The following is a 14,331-nucleotide window of genomic DNA, read 5'->3' as shown; positions in this document are numbered from 1 at the left end:
AAACTGCTACAAGGTCAGGAACAGCACTGCACAGGAAGTAGACTTTTTTTTTTCTTCTTTTCAACTTTTCTTAAAGCATGCCAGCACACAGAAGGTTTCCCGATACCAAAAATTACCATTGTCTGACTTAGCTTTAACATTTTCAACCACATTCCTGACCCAGATTTTAAATTTATAAAAAAACTGTCCTTAACATTATAGTTCAACAGAGAACATCCAAGACATGATATTTTAATATCAAGTTGCTTTCCAATAAAAGTTTTGAAAACACCCAAGATTCTTGGTTTTGGCCACCTTATATTTTAAACAAATAAAGGCCATTTAGCTCTGAAAAATATGACGTTACTACATGTCTAGAATAATCTCCTAATGTTGCAAGCAGACCTCCAAAAGGTCTATTCCATAAGGTTTACATAGCCTTTGATTTCTGGGGATCTCTTCCTGTCACACACTGAGAAGAACAACTATGCAATACACAGAGGATGATACAATCGCTGCTTTTGGCATTTGTCTCCTCAGTAACTTTTCTGAATAACATCTCAAAGTTAATAGCATTCCTTCCCAATCCTACTGAGGAGAACATCCAAAATTAGTCATTATCTTTTATGCCTCAACAATGGCTGGAAAACGTTTAGGGAAGAAATAGGTGGGTTTATGGTGATCTCCAAGGCAGTAAATTGAGACAGTAAAAGATCAAGTAATTTGAATGAGTCACAAAAATTTGTCAAAGAAAGGAATTAGAACTTTCTTTCCTGAGTTATGACCTGGAGCCTTTTGAACTTAAGCTACAAGCTTGATGATTTTACCATTTGTATACCAAAGGCAACATCCACAAAAGTACATGGAGTCAGCAACTTGAATCATGCATGGTAAGGTAGCTTCTACCAGAAGTATATTAATGCTTTCCTAAGCTATGATTGTACTGCAGCAGCATGTCAGGCTTCTGCTGTAAATCCTCACGATGCTTTGGCACACCAAGAGCTTCCAGAGTGTACCTGTGAATCCAGTAGTCCAGACACAGGCACGCATTCATGACCCTTCCCCTGCCGCTGCTTGAGCTGGGACATGAAACCAGCAGAGATGCCTATCGGTGCGCTGACATCCCCACACCCGTCTGGGGCAGAAGCCAGCCCAGCCACCGTGGTCACGCTGGCACTCATTGCCAAGGCAATTGCCAGCCTATGACACAATCCAGTAGTTTTGCCTAAGAGGAGGCACGTCAAGCATGAAGATGAAGAGAACTGTGTTTAGCACGCTTCTGTTCCCACACCATAAATAAAGGAAACTGAAATATTTATCCAGAACTTCCTTGTGGTTCACAGTGAGTTTGCCTGGCAGACTAGGTAACTGTTCTTGAAAAGGCAGAGCAGTGTTTGTGGTACCCAGTGCCTGATGTCCTGGAACATGGATTGCACAGGCAATCTGAACGCTCAGCATGGCTCACAGGAGCTTGTTACTGTAGTATTCCTTACAGTGTCACATATCAACCCTTGCCTCCCTCTGCAGCGTCTGAGAGATATTTAAAACAATGGATTATGGCAGGAAGTTTGCCAAACCAGAGTTAAGCCCACATTTAATCCTCACTGAAGTCCTTGCAGGATCTCGCAAAAAAAGTCACCATCAATTTTAGGATACTGTGTTTAAATTCTCATCCTAATTTCACTCACCACGAGGTTTCAGAATGAAGGGAGAAAAAGATTGAACACTTGCATCCAGATTATCTTTTTAAATATATACATCTACTGATTCTTACACATATATTTATAATTGGTAACTGACAGGGAAATTATAAACAAGTTAAAATGGAAGCAATTCCAAGATGGGTTGAGCTGGAAGAAGATTAATAAATAGCTCCAGTAAAAAGGAAGTGGCACAGAGATATCTTATCTTATAATAAAGGGATATCTTTATTATCACAGAGTATAATAAAAAGAGAAATTGCATAGGAATGGAGAAACCCCATGGACAATGCTTCACATATTTCACAGCATTCCCCTTAAGGAGAACAAGAACAGATGAAGATATTTTTCTCATTTACACCAAGATATTATCAACAACTCAGACTGGAGAGATTCTGAGAAAAAAGAAGGAAAACCACAAAACTCGTAAAGTTTTTGCTTGTAAAGAAAAGCTTGTTTTTTCTTTAGTCCATCTAAAAACATGTGACAGCATCACATACTAAAGAAAATGACCAGGGACCTACCGCTTACCTGGACAATTACACGCTGGAAACTCTTGCACTATTAAATTAATTTTAAAGTTCTGTTCCTGAAATTACTGTATGGAGCAAAGGGCATTCCCCAAAAACCAAACCAGCTTATCCTGCCCCAAATCCTTTGGTTGAACCTAATAAAATTTCCAAGTTAACTTTTGTGCTCTTCTTAATTGCCATGAGCTTGGAAGGCAGTGCCTCAGACAGCTAAGAGAGGTCAGGCTAGTAGGGGACAGGTAGTCTTATTAGGCAAAGCCCTGGGCACACAGTCACAGAGACTCAGTGAAAGGTCACCGTTGTGAACTCACACAGACTGAAAAACCCCAGAATAAAATGACTGAGCATGCAAAATTTCTTGCCTAATGTGAAACTTAAAAATGGGGCCACATGTGAGCTCCGCCCTGTATGTAAAAAGGAGTACTCATGTCCCATCAGCATTACAATAAAACTACAGACTACAATATGTAGATGTTCTGGAAGCTGGAAAACAAAGCCCTTTGCATACTATGACACACATGCAAGATATCATCTACCTGATGAGTCTTTTGGGTACAAAACCTGAAACTGCTTCAGGAGCCCACAACTCAGAAATGACACTTTACTTACCAATTAACTTCTCATGGCACCAACGCTGCTTTCTTGCTGCTCCCATATGTTTTCAGTGCATTACATGGCAGGGAGGTCCAAGCTATTTCTGGAAATCCAACCATTTTTGAATAGAAATGTATAGATATATTGCATGACTGTGCTTTGAAATATCAATATACACACTTTTCATGTCAGTCTGAACACAACCACCACTAAAACCACATTTGGGAAGCCATTTGCCAGTAAACCCGCTGTTTTAAAAGCTATCAGCTCACACAGTCAACACAGTGGACACTCAGTACTTCTGTTAGCCCAGCTGCATTGTAGTGGAACAGAAATCAGGGGCATGTGTCACATCTTCCCTTCCAAAAGGAGGTTAGCAGCATCATGGAAAGTAAAGAAAATAATTTAACAGCCATTACACAGAAGAGTCTAAGAAAGGGCAAGAAAAAAACTCAAAACACTAATACAATTAGTATAATTGGGAAATACACTCATCCATCAACTACAATCCCATGGCACAGGTGCCAGTGAGATGCTACAAATTCTACCACACAGATGAAATTCAACTCAGACTAAACACAAAATCCAAAAAAATTAATTGATTGACTTGCAAAGTGATACAACCAAAGACAGAACCAGCGATTACTTCACCTTACTGGCATAAAAGGCCTTGAATAAATGAGTAATTTTTCTTTAGCCTTTAACCTCGTCAGAATCAGAAAGTATATCAAGTGTTAGCTAGAACAAATAATTGCACCTTACAAAGCAAGTTGTTTTTTCTGGTATCTTTAGGTTGGTGTTTTTTTCTTTGTTTGTCTTGGCATTTTTTGTTTAATTGGTAGTGGATTTTTCTGGTGTGTTTTTTTTTGTTTGGTTGATTGTTTTTGTTTTCTTTTTTTGGTGGTGTTTGGGTTTGTTGGTTTGTGGGCTGTCTTTTTCTTTCTGTTTTTAATATTTGGGTTTGGTTTTTTTTTTGGTTTGGAGTTTTTGTGTGTGTATGTGGTATACCAAGAGCAGAACACCAGCACAATACCGGCAGAGATCCTTGGTCTTCAGGGCTTACCTGCACTGCTCCAGGCCCCAAATGTTCTCAGACTTGACCAGGTAAATATAACCTGTCTACAACAGGAAGTTCCAGGCATGAACTGTAGCTTCCCATCTCATACAATTGGTATCTAAATCAATTCCTTTTCTCACACATAATTTGATATTGCATCACTACATGACCCTTTCCTTAATGCAAATTGAATCCCATCATACCTCCCAACTTTCAGCATTCATTTCTTTCTAGCTGTGTCACTATTTACAAAATGCTTCACCTACCAGGATGTTGCAATTTTGGAATAGGAGCTGGGAACTTGTATTTTGGCAAGGTCCACATGCTTAAATTTCACTTACCTCAGCGATGTTCTAGGTGTGAAGCATTTCCACAATTTGCCCACTGTCCTCCCTGTTTGTCTGTAGATTTTCTCCTTCTGTGTTTCCTTCTGGGCGTATACTGTCACAATATGGAATAAAATGGGATGCAATTTATATTGCTAATGCCATGCATTAATTGGTGGTACTGCTATGTACTGCAGACACACAAAAAATGTGTTTCACCTTCATTATCAGTCTATAGTCATTCCCTCTATAGTCAAAACAGTTGGTCCCTCTTGCTCATTAAGTGTATCTTTGAAGCTAAGCTTCTGAAAACCATCTCAGCTCTGTTGTAACCAAGAGCTTCATGGGGAAGCATAACACTGACAAGCAGCTTTTTTTTTTGTCATTTCTGATGGTTGACTTTACCACAAACCTCATATCAGTTGGTTGAAAACTGAACGAAGTTAGGTTGAAAATATTTCTAGAATCAAAAAAATTAAAGGCATTATTTTCATCTGGGTAGTTATGTGTCATTTTCATGGGGCAAAAACCACAGGATTTCAAACCTCTTTCTATTTAAAGATTCTCAGACGCAGATTTTGCTCTCCAAATGCTCAAACAAGCAGGTTGTATCACCCTATAGGACAAATCTTTTATGATGGATCTGTCAAGATGCCACCCGTATGTATTCACATATTTACTGGGCATCAGTAAACACTTTTCCCTTAATATTTTTAAGGAAATTCAAAGATGCCTCTGCTGCGCTATAATACTGGGACACTAAAAAGGGTAATGTTAATCTGGGAGGGAGAGAGAAATTTTCCAAGAGAGATTTTCCCATTATTGGTCACACAAAGTGCTTGATCCAGGCAAGGCGGCAAGGTGTGACACCATCTGCCCGTCACTGTGGTTACTGTCAATGCCAATGAAATTTAGTTGTTCATGAACATTGCTTCTGTTTTCTAGAATGCAATATTACTCATTTTACAGTGCTGCATGTATTTGTGTTTTGTTCAGTGACCAGAACAAATAAGTTATTGGCACAATGATGTCCATCCTGTTAAACCCAGGCTGTCATATGGACACAACACAACTACTGCCAGCCCTGTGACCAACATGTGCAAGTAATTCCACAAATTCTTTGATAACTTGTCCTGACTTCTCAATGGACTCTTCACACATCAGCACTGCTGTATTCAGCTGCTTTTGATTCACTGACTTCACATTCATATTCTCCATGATTTATCATTGCTTCAGTTCCTTAATTTCTGTCTCCTGGTCACTTCCTTCCCTGTATCCATGGTGTTTGCTTGCCCTGCAATAGGTGGCAGAAGCTGTCTCTGTCTCTCTGCAGCTTCCTTGTTTCACATCCTACCGAAGTGTGCATTCATTGTTCCTTGAATGCCACCCTTCTTGCCACAGAGAGGGCAATATCCTTACATCTTACTACTTGGCTGTATCAAAAATGTGCATAAAGCCCTTGAGAAAAAACCTTGAACATTGTCAAAACAGCAGCTCTCCTCCACCTACCCCTCCTGCAGACTCATCTCTGCCTCTAGAACAAACCACTGTGCAGTACCACCTCTTGCCCTAATAAAGCAATCATCTTTTATACTTATCATTGATCACTTCTTGGAGATCAACCCATTTGACTTAAGCTCCTGTCAAAAAAAATTTTTAAAAGGCACGACAGAGGTAGGGAGGATGCAGCCAAATTTTTCCAAATGTGAACTAGGCTGGAAGGGAATCTGGAGAAATTCTCTTGAGCCTTATTTTTAGCAAAGACAAAACAAGAGACAGATTTACCCCAGAAAGAAGCAACAGAACCTATTCCTTAATGAGCTTGTACCACTAGATGGTGCTTGCAAGAGAACTGAATAAGTCAAGTCAAAGCAGCAGGCAAGGTCAACACACCAGAACAGAGAGGAAAAAAAGCACAACAAATCAAACTAAAAACATTGCGTTACGTTATTAAACTTGCATTCTAGGCCATGCTGTGATTCCCTGGCAGAGAAAGGGAGCCTTAACACACCCTGTCATGACAACAGGGACATGACGAACAACGACGTGCTAATAAATATTCCGAGCTCTCAGCTGCTTCCAGCAAAGGATACCGGGGCACAGAGAGAAGAAAATAGACTCGAGCACCCTCTGGGCAGGCAGATGTCATTTTCAGAAAAAAGATGAATTACACTCAAAGTGACCTGAAGCCATCTCACTTACCACCTGTCACAGTCCCTCCAAGCGTACGACTGGATCACTGGGCTCAGTGGTCTGGGAAAAAAGGAAAAAAGTTGGTGTCTGTCCTTATGAATAGGCATGAATTGAGAACTTTTCTGGTTATTTCCACCATTCAGAAGCTCATTAAACAACCATAGGAAAAGCTTGGCAACTGCCTTGTTAATCACGTTTTAAAAAACATGTAACATTGCTGTACAGATACACAGCTCAGCCAGCTGGAAGCTTCAAGATGTTTTGTTTTGCCTCATGCTTTAGTCAGGTAATGAATAGAACATGGCACAGAACAAATATATACATTTTAATTTCAGTCTTTGCACTGTTTTATTGTTTGTTTAAGCCAGCCCAACTGAGACTCCTTGCACTATACGCCCCTGGTTACATTCCATTGGAAACAAAGGCATATTTGAGGGAAGTACCTCTCACAAAGAGGTATTGATGAACCAGAAATCAGAGTCTGGACAAGTGACCATTTTTCTATAAACACAGCTCTATTGTTTCAGCTGTTCTTCTCCAAGGGAATAAATATTTCATTATTCAAAGCAGTGGCTGAAAAAGCAGAACAACTCCTCCCCCTTCAACCAATAATCTTCCCCTCTCCACTCTAGAAAAACCAAACTCCATGGTATCCATGATGCCTCTCTTGCAATAATTATATTAATTTTTTCACTCTTAACTTGTCCACAAACACATTACTGTGATATTAAAAAGATAAAGCCTGAGGCAATTAGGCCAGTAATGTCTACATCCCCTGCCCACCACACAGTAATTCCGACTTGTTCTTTGCATCTGCACCACCTGTACTTAACTCCTGGTTTTGCTACTACCAATGCCTTCATTTTCATTTATCCTATTTCTCTTTTTTGGCTTTACTCCATCTGTCAAGTTGCCTCTGCTGCAATGAGTTCCTTCCCAAGAGTGTTCTCAACCATTTCACAGATACAAAATCAAAGGGAGGAACCAATTCTGTCTTCCCTCCAGCCCTAGCAGATCTAATCCAAATAAAAAACACTTTCTTTCTGGGAATCACTGTTTCTCATGCACACAAACCCCACAGCACCAAAGTTACAAAACAAGCCAAGATTTCGGTAGGTCTGGAGGGATATCTCCATACTCTTACTGAAAATCCACATTCTGCCAAGATTGAAGGAATGCAGGTGAATAGATTCTCTGGTGTCCAATACCTCAAGAGAGAGCTGAGGGGAAGAGAACTCATTACTGTCTTCAGCTGAGCAGTGGGATTGGGTAAAGGAACATCAAGGCTTTTTGGGAAGTGCCCACTGATAGCATGACTGAGCACAGTGGACACAAAGGCCAACAAGAGCTGTCTAGATACTTGAAAATACCAACACTGTTGTCAAACACAGGTTTGAGAAAGGTTGCCCAGATAGGCTGTGGAACGCTGATACTCACATGTTCCAGACTGAAGTAGCCAGGCCCTAAGCACCCAAAACTAATATGATCAATTCCTGTCTGGAGTGGGTTCAGACCTCCAGACATAGCTTTCAACCTGGATTATTTTAGGATTCCCATGCTCAAGGATGCCTGTATCTGGGGTAACTGTAGCCAGTAGCCATCTCCAAAGCTGTTCCATAACTTCTACAAGGGCAACATGAAGCAGTAGACTTCTACAGAAGGAAGAGGGATTAAGGCTCCCAGATATTCAAATTTACACAACAGCTCCATAATGGATTTTACTACATTGCTCCATTCACAGCACACAAAAATCAAAAACTTAAGTCTCAGTTAATATAGAAAAATATATAAAATATATAGAAATATATAAAAATATACAAAAATACATATAACCCCCCCCAACCACAACAAAAGGAAAAAATTACATTAACTGCAAACTGCTCAAGCTTTACAATGCCTTATCAATAAAAGAACCAATCTTCAAAACTACTGGTAAAACTACAGCAGTTTTATACTACTACTATAAGAGAGAGATTAATCACAAAATGGCAGATTTTTACTTCCCTAAACATACACTTTGATCAGCTGCAGTTCAGTTGCTACAGCTAGAGTAACAGGATAATGGGACAAAGGGAAGTGCAACATTTTCATGCTCTTGCATATGTTTAACACACTCTTGATATGAAATAAGATCCAGGTTCCCTTAGCAAATCATCCAATGCATTATTCAACGTTCTTAGGAGGGCTTTAACACGGATGTACTCAGCTAGAGACAATAGCTTCAATTAAATCACTGAGGGTTGAGTAAAGGTCCTGCCGAGGAAGATCACTGATACAAGGAGACAAACACAGGAAGCACATCATTATGTGATGATATCAGCCCTGGGCTGCGGAGAGATGGAAGAGTTCGGTACTGGGAAACAGCATCTGCTCTGCCCCACGTCACAGGTTGGGGTCAACACATCTCTCTGCAATTAGGCTGTTCCTAGCCAGTTTTGGTGTACCTGGTGCATCATAGCCACAGACTGGGTTGCATAGATACCCACAGATACAAGACACAAGCTAGTTAGCTCCATTTCCACACAACTATTTGAGAAATGAAAAAACAAAGAAAAGAAAATAAACAGGATTAATGCAAGGCAAATTTCCCCTCCACAAAGAAAAAAGAAGAAAAGATTCCTAGAGAACTAAAGCAGACAAAATACTTATTTGAAAAAGAGAGAACAGATTTTCAATAATACAAAATATTAGTTTCTTTTTTTGGCAATTATTTAAAACTGACTTCCTAGAGTTTATATAAATCACGTAGCTGATATTCTGTACAAACTTGCTACTTGCTTAAAGGTATTTCCCTTGTCCTATTTAATACTGTAATTGGAATACATCCTTTAACATTACATTATTCAGAATTACATCAAAATTGTTAAACGCACTAGAAGTTCAAAAGTTAGTACATAAACTCATGAAGAACTTGGACAAATATACATATAATGATTCATTTGAGACCTTTGACTTGAAAGAAACAAGTATGTCATCAGGGGTATGAGATGGCACACCAATAGATTTCTAATAACTACATATATAATTAACAATTTCTTTTTAGCTTGTTGGAGCTCTAATTTTTATGGGTATTCTTTTCCCTAGTTTTGGTAGGAATGGAATTGGGTTCCTGACATTCTTAGAAGTCTCTTTTCCATCCTTCTTTTGGTATTTAGTTCATCTTCTAAATAAAAGGGAAGAAGAAAGGCTACACTGGGAACTAAATTAACAAGAGCAGTTTGGAGAGAAAATGACTTTCAATTTGTTCTCTCTTCCAAAGCCGATCGCCTGCCCTAAATGATTCATTCTGCACTTCAGGCCTCCAAGCTTTCTGGTTGCCTTAAGCACAAGGACAGCATGAAATAATTGAAACCAACAACAAGGAGAAACTTGACATTGTAGGAAATGGTACTGGACACACTCTTTAAAAACAGATAAACCAGTAAGAAATGGTAAGGCTGCAAAAGGGACAATGTAAAATGACCCAGCAGGTACTCTAAGAGATGTAGCTATAAAAACAAGACAACTTCAGCTGCAAAAGATTGTGGTCTCTTAAACTCTGATGGTGGAATTGCACAGTAGGGATACATTTCTTTGATCTGAGCAGAAGGGAACCTAAGTAAAAAAGGCTTCTGCAGCATTCAGAAAACAACTTGACAGAAGGCGTTTATTACTAGGGCTACTTAAAAGCACAGAAGAGGAAAAATAGTAAAGCAGACAGGAATGAGTAAAGATGAAAGTCTACTACTGTGAAGATTGAAGAGAAAAACAGAACAAGTTCCTGGGAAGCTTGCTTCTCCAACTGAAGAACAGAGTTCCTCTGATATTGGAAGCAGTTATTTCAACATGGCAGTCCCATCATAATGCTTGCAAAATGAAACAGACATACAAGTGAGGTACTTGTTTGGAAGATGTGGCATGAGGATGTGGTGGTGGCTGCCCAAACATTGGGAAACAACTTCTTGGTGTGTGGTAGGTACACAGAGTGAGTTTGGCATGCTTCCCCATCACCCCCAACAACAGAGCTACAACAAGATGAACTAGCGCTCCTGGTGAGGGCCCACAGCTGCACCATAGATTCAGTATCAGAAGTCCCTGGCTTCCCAAAGCCCTGCAGAGCTGAGATATGCTAGTGGCAACTGGAATGCCATATTCTCTCCCCTCTCTGGACTCACATCAGTGGCCGTGCTTGATTCCCATAGCAGATTGGATTCACCAGACTTGGGTTGTTTTGCTTCTTACCCATTGCTGGAAGTCACTGTCCCCGACCCCTCCCAGCTTTGTATATAAAGTGTATGTCTATCAGTCACCTGGCACAGGAGCTTCAACTCAGGATCTCTGCCCTCCTCCAAAACATCCCAAAAAGAAGGCTGGAGAGCCCTGTTCTGTTTCCTGATCTCTCACTTCTCATAAATATCTGATCAGCAATTCAGGATTGAAAGAGACCTCCTGGGCGGGGACGATTAACTCATATAGAACCCAATCCTACAATGGCTTTTACAGAGCCATCAAATTAATCTTAAAATCAGAGAAGCTTTCTGACAAAGGAACTGGCACAAGGGGTTAGAGTTGTAATTAGTTTACCAAGTAGAGCTTAGCACTACCTGAGGAGACAGAAAGCTTCCAATGAAGGAAGGACACTCTGTCTTTTCGGCAGACTCCTCATATTGTTTAACAACTATTTTCAGACTGCTGCTTACTGTCATCTTTGACTAAAAAGACTCCAAAACGCCAAGCCCAGTAGGGCTTGACAACAGGAGGAGGAAAAAGAAAACAGAAGGAAAAAGAGAAAAGGAGCCAGTTGCGTGAGACACAAAGGAAATGCGGAACTTAATTTAAAGAGTTTAATAAGTCATCTTTTGTCAAGCTTTCACCACGCTACAGCCAAGGCTATGAAAACTGTCTTATAATAATTTATGAAACAGAAAACCAAACATGCACACACCATACCACACCCCTATCACCTGTGTCAGTGCAGAGTTACCAAGCAGATCTCAGTTCACTTACCTATTTCCTTGAAGCCCTTTTGAGGTGCTGCCCTCCCACTCTGTTCCTTACTGCCCAGATCGGCTAAGGAGAACAAACAAGACACACAGAGCTTTGGCATTTGGTGTTTTCTTAATAGCTGTGGCAAGAGCTCTTTTTTCAATGAGAAATGGTTCAAGAACCAAACACAATACGCTACTGCTGGAGCAATACATTTGTTTGTTTTACTGCTCTTTTTTGTCCTTTCAGTCAAACAGCAACACCTTCCAGTAGAGTATCCAAGAACTATTAATTATTTTACTGATTACATACAAACTAACCTTTTCTGCTTACACAGGAAAGATACACAAACCCCAGCTTATTATCATGGATAATTTAAGTTAGAACCACAGATGCAAAACTAAGTGGTGCTTCCTGAAGTTACTCACAAGGAAGTGTAAAAACAGAACACATCAATCAAGCATCTAGTTGGATTGGCTCATTCGCTCTGCACCCGGTTTTTGAATACAGTACTTGTTAAAAGACGTACATAATGTCAGTGGGGTCTGAAAAAGCCTCTTGCAAAAGCTAGGTATAAAATTAGTACTAGCTCTAAGCTAGGGTATTTTCCAAACTTTTTTGCCTCCTTTTGAAACTACTCTAGTTTTTTGTAGCCTTTCTCAATTACTTCTTCCTGTCTAAAGCACAAATTAGAACAAGCAACCCCCACCAGGTAATAGACTTGGAACAACTTTTGGTATTTTAAGCTGAAAAAAAGACTACCACCATTACCTATTTCGTGGTTTTTTTTCTCCTCAGATTTAAAGAGATGAAGCCCTAGTGCCACTCTTTGAAGGGGGATGAGGAGAGCTGTACATGTTGGCTATTTGCTAAGATAAAAACCTAGAAAATAGCTAACTACGTGTGCAAACGCTTTTAACTGCAACTAAGAGGACACCGTTTTCATATGCAGGGTTTTTACACACTTAATGACTAATCTTATGAAATTGAATTTAAAACAACTTTCACAAAAGTGCTAACAGAAACTTTAATCTATTCTGTATTCCTTTTTAAAAGTACACTGAGGAACGTGGTACCACACAACTCAAGAAGTGACTATGCAATCAGAGAGAAACAATATCGAAACACAGAACTGAAACAAGGAGTGTCACAGGTTTTGAACCTCCTTCACTAAATCACCATTAAGCATATAAAAAAAAAATTGAACAAAAAGTCACCAGAACAGATGACAAACAACTCCATTCATCTAAGAAGCACCTACACCATATCTAACACTTCCTGCCTACTTGTGTTTCAGCATTACTCTAGAACCTGAAAATGTTCTGGGATAAACACAGCCTAAGCTTCCAGAAGCAGCTTTCACAAAAATGTAGTCTCTTCACCTACTAACTAGAAAACCACCCAAAGAGTCTTTCAATCTTCTGACTACATTTTCACATTCAGAACTCTGCTTAAAGCAGTAAAAAAAAAAAAGAGAAAAAATAACTTAATGAGTGTCTCTGCTCCCTAGACTAGAGTTCTCAACACAAAAAAATACTCCGAGAGTTAACAAAGTTCTTCTAGGCCACTATTCAGTTTCTAACAGTGTGAGAAGAAAATACCCTTGAGAGACAACATAACTCCTTTTATTAGTCACTCACAACACTTAGTTACTGCATCTGCACAGTGACAGGGCCAAAGCCAACCTGCAGAGCTGAACCACAGCACCCACACTCACAAAACTGCCCACTCCATAACCAATTCACTCAACCAGCCTGCCTTTTTAACTTCTCCGGAGTAATAAAGGAAATCAAGGTCAGCTGCTTGTCATTAAAAGCTTCCTCTCATCTCTTTAACCTGCTTTGGTGCTGGCTGCAGTTACTCTCACCTGTTCTGGAATCACAGCTTATAGTGAAAAGCAGCTGTGTAGCTGTCATCTCTACCCCCTTCATGGTTTTGCGGATCTCGACCAAATCCTCTCTCAGCTATTCCCTTTCCACACAGAAGAGTTCAACCTTCTTCAGTCTTTCCTCATAGGAGAGCTGCTTGATCTGCTCGAATGCTTTAAGTGCTCCTCCCTGTGCCTTCTCTAAGCACAGAATGTCCCTTACAACAAGGCACAGCAAAGTGGGATTTATCTACATTAAAGTGTCCTGGCCCCATGGTCAACAGACCCCCTCAGAAACTTACTGCCAAGCAAGGAAGAAATAAGACATGAGGTCTCACCTAAATTTGTCCATAAAGGATTCCTTCTTCCCCAGGAAATAGAACGTTGTGTTTTGTAATTACACAGGCTGCACTGAAAGAGCAACTGCAGGCGCATCACAGATTTCCCACCTAGGAGAAAAACTGTCTGCTGTTACCCAAATTACATCAGCTAACTAGAAATTACCATTTCACACCTCCACGAGCCACAAAGCATGGGGTGATCACTTTAGTTCTCTGTTGGGAGCCACCACTTACAGCTGTAACACACAGTCAAGGGGCTCACCCATTCAGGTAGAATTAACTGGTGTGTTAGCGTCACTTGTGGGAGACAGTAAGGCCAACAGTTGCCTACGGCAAAGGCAGACTCATTTCTACGTTTTCCTTGCTTTTGTGGGGATCTGCGAACAGGTTCCAAAGACGTGGCAGGCAGATCCAGAAGTGCTGGTTGTCTGGTGACCCTGCAGTTAAACTGGGCACTGTACATTTCAGATGATTAGTGTTGGAAAGGCTAAAGAACTACAAACCCTACTTAAATAAACGTGTTTGGCTGCTTATGACGGCATATCAATTAGGAAGCAAAAGCAGCTAACACTGTCTTGGTATCAGTTAAGGAAGGTGATAGTTGTACTTTGCTCTGTAAAAACTCTTGAGGTGTGTGCATCTATAGCCAAAACAATCGAGGCTGAGGAAAAACACTTAAATAACTCAATGTGAATCATCATGATCCAGAAACGTGCTGGAGAAATTCCTTCCACTTTGGCCAGACCTGTGCAAATCAGTAGAAATGCACAAGGGACATA

General features: G+C 40.2%; 1 protein-coding gene across 3 annotated transcripts in view; it reads right to left on the bottom strand.

Annotated features, from left to right (window-relative positions):
* ARSJ (arylsulfatase family member J) overlaps positions 1-14,331 on the bottom strand; it is a 152,679-nt gene that overhangs the window by 135,311 nt on the left and 3,037 nt on the right. For 2 of the 3 annotated variants that reach the window (XR_008436766.1, XR_008436768.1), the window contains exons 2-3: positions 6,389-6,439; positions 4,202-4,301 (exon numbers count right to left, since the gene is read on the bottom strand). The gene's annotated coding sequence lies outside the window, so the exon portion shown is untranslated. Of the gene's footprint in view, positions 1-2,818; positions 2,907-4,201; positions 4,302-6,388; positions 6,440-14,331 lie in introns of all 3 variants that reach the window. The other variant, XR_008436767.1, reaches the window with a different exon arrangement.

Source organism: Vidua macroura, chromosome 4, assembly GCF_024509145.1.
Source record: "Vidua macroura isolate BioBank_ID:100142 chromosome 4, ASM2450914v1, whole genome shotgun sequence".
NCBI lineage: Eukaryota > Metazoa > Chordata > Aves > Passeriformes > Viduidae > Vidua > Vidua macroura.
This window is presented reverse-complemented; position numbering and strand designations above follow the sequence as displayed.